Source organism: Dipodomys merriami, unplaced genomic scaffold (genome assembly GCF_024711535.1).
Source record: "Dipodomys merriami isolate MVZ:Mamm:240054 unplaced genomic scaffold, mDipMer1.0.p SCAF_57, whole genome shotgun sequence".
Taxonomy (NCBI): domain Eukaryota; kingdom Metazoa; phylum Chordata; class Mammalia; order Rodentia; family Heteromyidae; genus Dipodomys; species Dipodomys merriami.
Window position 1 is genome coordinate 8,139,901 of NW_027206146.1, and position 8,104 is coordinate 8,148,004.

Below are 8,104 nucleotides of genomic sequence, written 5' to 3' on the forward strand. Positions count from 1 at the left end.
GACTGTGTTTTGACTTGGCCACACCCCCGTTTGTGGAGGAGCTGGAGGGGTGCACGCGTGTGCGTGCACGGTGTGCCTGACAGCTGCTCCGTGCCCCTTACAGCTTGGAGAGACCAATATTCAAGAGGCAGCTTTGGAAGATTCCAGAAGCGGACTACATCCTCAAACAGAGGAGGCGTGCCCCACCGGGCCTTTGCACATGCAGGCGCTGCAGCTTCGACTTTCCCTTCCTCTCCACATCCACACGGCGGCTCCCCACTTCACCCCACCCCACCATGCGACTCAAGTTTATGAATTTGAACGGGGCTTGCTTACCTCTCTTACCCTCACCGGCTCCATGGAGGGCCCGAGGATCCAAACCAAAGCCAGGCTGGTGGCCCCATCACGCCTGGAGAGGACCGAGGCTGCGCTATGAGGGCTAGCAAAGAAGCTTTCTGTATCTGCTCCCTTTGCCAAGCCGGAGCTGAGGGTTCTTACCCCACCAGGAAGAGAGTTGAGGCCGAGGCCATATGAGATGAGGTCAATAAAGCGAAAACAGACCTTTGTGTTACTAATTTATGCCAATTCAACGATTTTTAAAGCACACTGGGTCTTCAAGAACTTCAACACAAGCAATAAATGTTACAATGACGACATGTGAAAAAGAGAAAGAGAACAGAAATGAAAGATACAAGACAGTCTTGACAAACAACACTCAGCTTCCTGGATACAGCCAGACCTGAACTCTACTCAATTCAATCTTGGACTTTCATGTCAACCATAAAAACTTGGATGATTAGTTGAGCACCAGTGGCTCACACCTGTCATCCTAGCTACTCAGGAGGCTGAGATCTGAGGATCATGGTTCAAAGCCAGCCTGGGCAGGAAAATCCATGAGACTCTTATCTCCAATAAACCACTAGAAAACTAGAAATGGTGCTGTAGCTCAAGTGGTAGAGCACTCGCCTTGAGCTGAAGAGCTGAGAGATAGCGCACAAGCCCAGAGTTCAAGCCCCACGACTGACCAAAAAAAAAAAAAAAAAAAAAGACTGGGAGATTTTTGTTGTTGTTGTTGTTGTTGGTCATGGGGCTAGAACTCTGGGCTTGGGTGCTGTCCGTGGAGGATTGTGGGGTGTGAGACAACTGGAGGCGGGAATTAGAAACAGAGGCAGGGGAAGCAGTGTTTTCTTAGTGCTGCTCAGGGTTGAGGGGACACTGAAGAATGGGGATGGTTGATAACCCAGTCAGGAGAGTTCTAGAGGGTGTGTTGGAAGAATTTGTGGCAAGAAGGATCAGAAGAGTGACTCACTGGAAAGTATGCATTGGTAGTGGGACAAGAAAGTCAACCTGAGGGTGTCCTGGTGCCCAAGAAAAACATACTTGTTACATGTTGAAATAGAAGAAAACCTTATATAAATGGACACATCAGAAGTCCATGATGTCAGCAAGCATTCAACTTTACAGAAGAGTTTCCTGGCAGCTAAGGCAATAAGGGAAATGCGTTTGTTAAAATGATTTCCAGCTGCGGGTGTGGCTCAAGTGGTAGAATGCTCGCTGAGCAAGGACAAGACCCTGGGTTCAATCCTCAATGCTAAAAAAGAAAAAGGTTGGCCAGGCACCGGTGGCTCACACCTGTCATCCTAGCCACTGAGGAGGCTGAGATCTGAGGATCTTGGTTCAAAATCAGCCTGGGCTAGAAAAGGTTTTGAGCCTTTCCTGATCTCTAGTTAACCAGCAAAGAGCCAGAGCCCTGCTAGGCAAGAGCTCAACCACTGAGCTACCATCTCAGCTCAAAGACCCCTGACGGGTGTGGGCACAGCAGCTGTTGTGCCAGCTGGCTTCGGTCTTGGGCATCCCGGGCTCTTCACCATGATTTAGGTGCTGGTGGTGGAATAGGCCCAGTGGAGACCAAGGCTCAGGATCCAGCTCCATTCCCAGCGCACCAGCGCCCCCTGGTGGAAAGCTCCCTTCATAGCACACCATCACCACCTGGTAGACAATCTGTCAACTACACTCTAGGTGTCTTAAAGGGCCCCTCCCTGGCACCTTGCACCCCCAACTACTGCATGGGCGTGTCTCCTGTCTGGCGGCATGACCATCCTGCCTTTGGCAAACAAAGCTTCTTTCAGACAACAGAGGTGGTGCACCTCTAAATTCTCATGAGGTGGTCCCAGCTATCAAGTGAGCCAGAAGTAAGAAGCCTTTGGTCTGCATAGCTGATATTCTCCAACTTATTCCTACCTCAGCCCCGGGAGGGGCTAGCAAAAGCCAGGTGAGAATCACAGCCACATGGGAACAAGAGGAAGTGACCCTGTCATTCCTGTGAGGGAAGGGCTATATAAAGGCTTGAACCAGGAGCTTCATATTCACTCAGCTCCCTTGCATGACTGGTGCTCTGCCGCTTGAAGCATGCCTCCAGTCTGGAATTTTGCTGGTTAACTGCAAAAAGAGCCTCATAGACTTTCCTGGCTGGCTGGATTTGAGCTGCAATTCTTAGATCTCAGTATCCTGAGTAGCTAAGATTACAAGCTAGCATGCTCAGGAATAGGCCACACCCCTTCTTCCTATATGAAGAGATACAGGTCCCACCAATAAAATCCCCATACTTATTTTATGAGGGAAGTGACTGACTTTGGAAATATTCCCATGCTCTCCTTAATTAACTGGAGGCAATGTTTTTTTCCCTCTACGATTTTTTTTTGGGGGGTACAGGTTCTAGGTCTTGAATTCAGGACCTGGTTACTATCCCTGAGCTATTGTACTAAAGGCTGGTGCTCTACCACTTGAACCAAAACTCCACTTCCACCTTTTTTTGTCAGTCATGGGACTTGAACTCAGGGCCTGGGCACAATCCCTGAGCTTTTCTCCGCTCAAGACTAGCACTCTGCCACTTTGAGCCACTGTGCCACTTCTGGTTTTCCAGTGTTTAATTGAGATAAAAGTCTTAGGGACTTTTATCCTAGGCTGGCTTTCAACTTTGATCCTCAGATCTTAGCCTCCTGAGTAGCTGGGATGACAGGCACCAGTGTGTGGCTTCTCCAATCTTTTGTTTCTTGGCAATTCTTGTTTTTCTTTCTCTACCCACGATATAAACAGAGAGGGCCGAGATTCAATGGCCCTGACCTGCATTCATATCATACTCCCCACAAAAGGACATATGTCAGCTGGGCGCTGGTGGCTCACCTCTGTAATCCTAGCTACTCAGGAGGCTGAGATCTGAGGATCGTGGTTCATTGCCAGCCCAGACTAGAAAGTCCAGGAGACCCTTATCTTGAATTAACTTTGAGAAAACCAGAAGTGGCGCTGTGGTTCAATGTGGTAGAGGGCTAATATTGAGCTGATGAACTCAGGGACCAAGCCCAGGCACAGAGTTCAAGCCCCACCCCCCACCACTGCCCACACACAAACTTGTAATAGGAGGATGGGGGGCTGGGGACACCTGGGAGCAGCCCAGGTGAGGACAGGAGAGGACCCTAGAAGTGCCTGGGTGGGGGAGATGGAGAGGGACAGGAAGGCAGGCCCCTTGCTCAATACAAAGCCAGGAAACTTGCTGTTTCTATTAGGGCATTTCTCAAATTGCTGGGGAGAGAGTAGAGAGGGAGGTGCAGGATATTAAAATATGGGGTGCTCAGTGCATCCACAAAAACCGACCCCGTTCCCCAACCCCTTGTACTTGGGTGAAAAAGAAACCCATTCTGAAATGGCAGCGCTGCCCACATTTATTTGGGGGTGATGGGACATCCGGGACACATCTGGGCCAGCATAGTCACCCCAGCTCCTCCTTTCCCCTCCAGCATCCTGGATTGTACAATGCCATACCTTATCACCCTCCAGAGACTGCATTGTAAAGTAGGAAAGGTATTAACTGAAATTACACGGGGAAATTTAAGACTGTGGTTGGTGACAAATCTGAACAGGAAATGGGGCCGGGAAAGCAAATAGAGGAATTGTTTTCTCCTCTAGTGTAAGCTGGCAGAAAGAAGGTGTCACCTTGAGAATGCAACAAGTCGGGTGAGGAATTCCCCTGTCATCCCAGCTACTCAGGAGGCTGAGATCTGAGGATCACAGTTCAAAACCAGCCTGGGGCAGGAAAATCGGTGAGACTCTTTTTTTTTTTTTTTTTTGGGTCCAGTCGTGGGGCCTTGAACTCTGGGCCTGGGCGCTGTCCCTGAGCTCTTCAGCTCAAGGCTAGCGCTCTACCACTAGAGTCACAGCGCCACTTCCGGCTTCTTTTTTGCTTATGCGGTGCTGAGGAATCGAACCCAGGGCCTCATGCATGCAAGGCAAGCGCTCAACCGCTGAGCCACCCTCCCAGCCTCTCGGTGAGACTCTTATCTCCAATGAACCTTCAAAAATCAATCTGGAAGTAGAACTGTGCCTCAAGTGTTAGAGCACTAACCTTGAGCAAGAAAAAAACCAAAACCAAAACTGCAGGGACAGCCCCTAAGTCCTGACACACACACAAGCCTCAGGACGGGCACACACATGCACACACACACACACACACACACACACACAAAAGCAGAAGGAAAACCAAGACACTCTTACCTCTTACATAAGGTAAGGGAAGTGGTCAGCAGAGTCCAATGCTACCCAGTTGCTCAAGGTCATGGAGCAGCTAGTATGGGGCAGGATAGAAACTGAAGACCAAGTAACTGTATGATTCATGACACTGAGGTAAAGAGGCACTTGGGAACTCAGTGAGACCCCTGCATCACACGACACACAGTTGTAATGTTAGAGATAGGGTAAAGGTCTGAAACAAAGTAACACCATCTACTATTATTTATTTTTTTTGGTCAGGTCATGGGGCCTGAACTCTGGGCTTGGGCGCTGTCCCTCAGCTCTTCAGCTCAAGGCTAGTGCTCTACCACTTGAGCCACAGTGCCACTTCTGGCTTTTTTCTTTTTGCTTATGTGGTGCTGAAGAATCGAACCAAGGGCCTCATGCATGCAAGGCAAGCGCTCTACCACTGAGCCACCTTCCCAGACCCACCATCTATTATTATTATTACTATTATTTATCATCTGCCATGGGGCTTGAACTTTGGGCCTGGGTGCTGTCCCTCAGCTCTTCAGCTCAAGGCGAGTGCTCTACTACTTGAACCACAGCATCACTTCTGGTTTCCTAGTGGTTTATTGGAGATAGCAGTCTCACGGACTTTCCTGCATGGGCTGGCTTTGAACCACAATCCTCAGATCTCAGCCTCCTGATTAGTTAGGATTACAGGCATGAGCCACCAGCACCTGGCAATCCATTATTATTATTTTTTTAATATTTTATTTTATTTTATTTGAGAACATACTGTACAGAGGGGTTACAATTACATGGGCAGGATAATGCGTACATTTCTTACCAAGCATTGCAGCCTCCTCCTTTGTTTACCCTTCACCTCCCTCCATTATTATTATTATCACTATCATTATTTTGTTGGTTGTAGATCTTGAACTCAGGGTCTGGGCACTGTCCTTGAGCTCTTTTGCTCAAGGCTCTACCACTTTGAGCAACAGCGCCACTTCTGCTTTTCTGGTGGTTGATTGGAGATTAGAGTCTGATGGACTTTCCTGCGCCTCGCTGGCCTTGAATTGTGGTCCTCAAACCTCAGCCTCCTAAAATTAGGATTATAGGCATGAGCTACCAGCACCCAGCAGCCTTTTTTATTATTTTTAATTTTTTTTGGTGGGTTTTGGGGCTTGAAATCAGCTTTCATGCTCAAGGCTGGTGTTTGCCCACTTGAGCCACAGCTCCACTTCCAACTTTCTGATAATTCATTGGAGATAAGATTATCACAGGGGCTGGGAAGGTGGCTCAGTGGTAGAATGCTTGCCTTGCATGCATGAGGCCCTGGGTTCAATTCCTCAGCACCACATAAGCAGAAAAAAAACAGAAGTGGCCTGTGGCTCAAGTGGTAGAGCGCTAGCTTTGAGCTGAAGAGCTGAGGGACAGGACCTAGGCCAAGAGTTCAGGCTCCACGACCAAAAAAAAAAAAGCATTATAGACTTTCCTGCCTGGGCTGGCTTTAAACCACTTGCCATCCTAAGATCTCAGCCTCCTGAGTAGCAGGAGCTGCCAGTACCTAGTTTCTGTTTTTTTGTTTTTGTCGGTCGTGGGGCTTGAACTCTGGGCCTGGGCGCTGTCCTTCAGCTCTTCAGCTCAAGGCTAGCGCTCTACCACTTGAACCACAGTGCCACTTCTTTTTCTGCATATGTGGTGCTGAGGAATTGAACCCAGGGCCTCATGCATGCAAGGCAAGTGCTCTACCACTGAGCCACCTTCCAAGCTCATTATTCTTTTTTTTTTTTTAATGGACCCATACTATAAAGAAAAATAATTTACTGCCAGGCGCTGGTGGCTCATGCCTCTAATCCTAGCTTCTCAGGAGTCTGAGATTTGAGAATTGCAGTTCATAGTCAGCTCAGGCAGGAAAAGTCATGAGACTCTCATCTCCAATAAACCACCAGAAAACCAGAAGCAGCGCTGTGGCTCAAGTAGTAGAGCGCTCACCTTGAGCTGAAGAGCCCAGGGACAGTGCCCAGGGTTAGAGTTCAAGCCCCTTGACTGACAAACAAAAAAAACTACTTGATTGTTATTGTAGAGGTGATGTACTGCAGTATTATAATTACACAAGTTAGGTAACAAGTACTTTTCCTTTCCCACAATGTCTTTTTTTTTTTTTTTTTGGCTGGTCCTGGGTCTTGAACTCAGGGCCTGGGTACTGTCTCTGTGCTTTTTTGCTCAAGGCTAGTGTTCTACCACTTGGGCCACAGCACGACTTCTGGCATTTTCTGAGTAGTTTATTGGAAATAAGAGTCTCACAAGCCGGGTCCCAGTGGCTCATGCCAGAAATCCTAGCTACTCAGGAGGCTGAGATCTGAGGATCGTGGTTCAAAGCCAGCTCAGACAGGTGAGACTCTTATCTCCAATAAACCACTAGAAAACCGGAAATGGTGCTTTGGCTCAAGTGGTAGAGCGCTCACCTTGAGCTAAAGAGCTAAGGGACAGCGCCCAAGCTTTGAGTTCAAGCCCCAGGACACACACACACACACACACACACACACACACACACACACACACACACACACACACACACACACACACACACACACACACACACACAAAAGCAGAAGGAAAACCAAGACACTCTTACCTCTTACACAAGGTAAGGGAAGCAGTCAGCAGAGTCCAATGCTACCCAGTTGCTCAAGGTCATGGAGCAGCTAGTATGGGGCAGGATAGAAACTGAAGACCAAGTAACTGTATGATACATGACACTGAGGTAAAGAGCCATTTGGGAACTCAGTGAGACCTCCACATTACATGACCCACAGTTATAATGTGAGCGATAGGGTAAAGGTCTAAAAGTACAAAAAAAAATAGTATCTTTTATTGTTGTTGTTATTATTTTGTTAGCTGTGGGGCTTGAACTCTGGGCCTGGGCACTGTCCCTCAGCTCTTCAGCTCAAGGCTGAGTTCTACCACTTGAGCCACAGTGCCACTTCTGTTTTTTTTTTTTTTTCCTGGTGGTTCATTGGAGGTAAGAGTCTCATAGAGGGGCTGGGAAGGTGGCTCAGTGGTAGACTGCTTGCCTTGCATGCTCGAGGCCCTGGGTTCGATTCCTCAGTGCCACATAAGCAAAAAGAAAAAAGCCGTAAGTGGCGCTGTGTCTCAAGTGGTAGAGCGCTAGCCTTGAGCTGAAGAGCTGAGGGACAGTGCCCAGGCCCAGAGTTCAGGCCCCATGACCGGACCCTCCCCCCCCCCAAAAAAAAGAGTCTCATAGACTTTCCTGCCCTGGCTGGCCTTGAATGGTGATCCTCAGGTCTTAGCCTCCACAGTAGCTGGGATTATAGGCATAAGCCACCAGCCTACACGCCTTCTCTGGGCTTTTGTGCTCAGGACTGGTGCCTACCCACTTGAGCCACAGCTCCCCTTCTGCCCCACGACCGACCAAAAAAAAAAAAGCAGCTGAGGGACAGTGCCCAGGCCCTGAATTCAAGTCCCAGGACTGGCAAAAAAGAAAAATAAATAAAAAGAAAAACAGGAGGGCAGCAGCAAGCAGCAGCCAGGCACTCTGCCCTGGAATTCCCCAGGAAGCCCTGGGAATGGGGATCCTACGTGGGTCAAATGC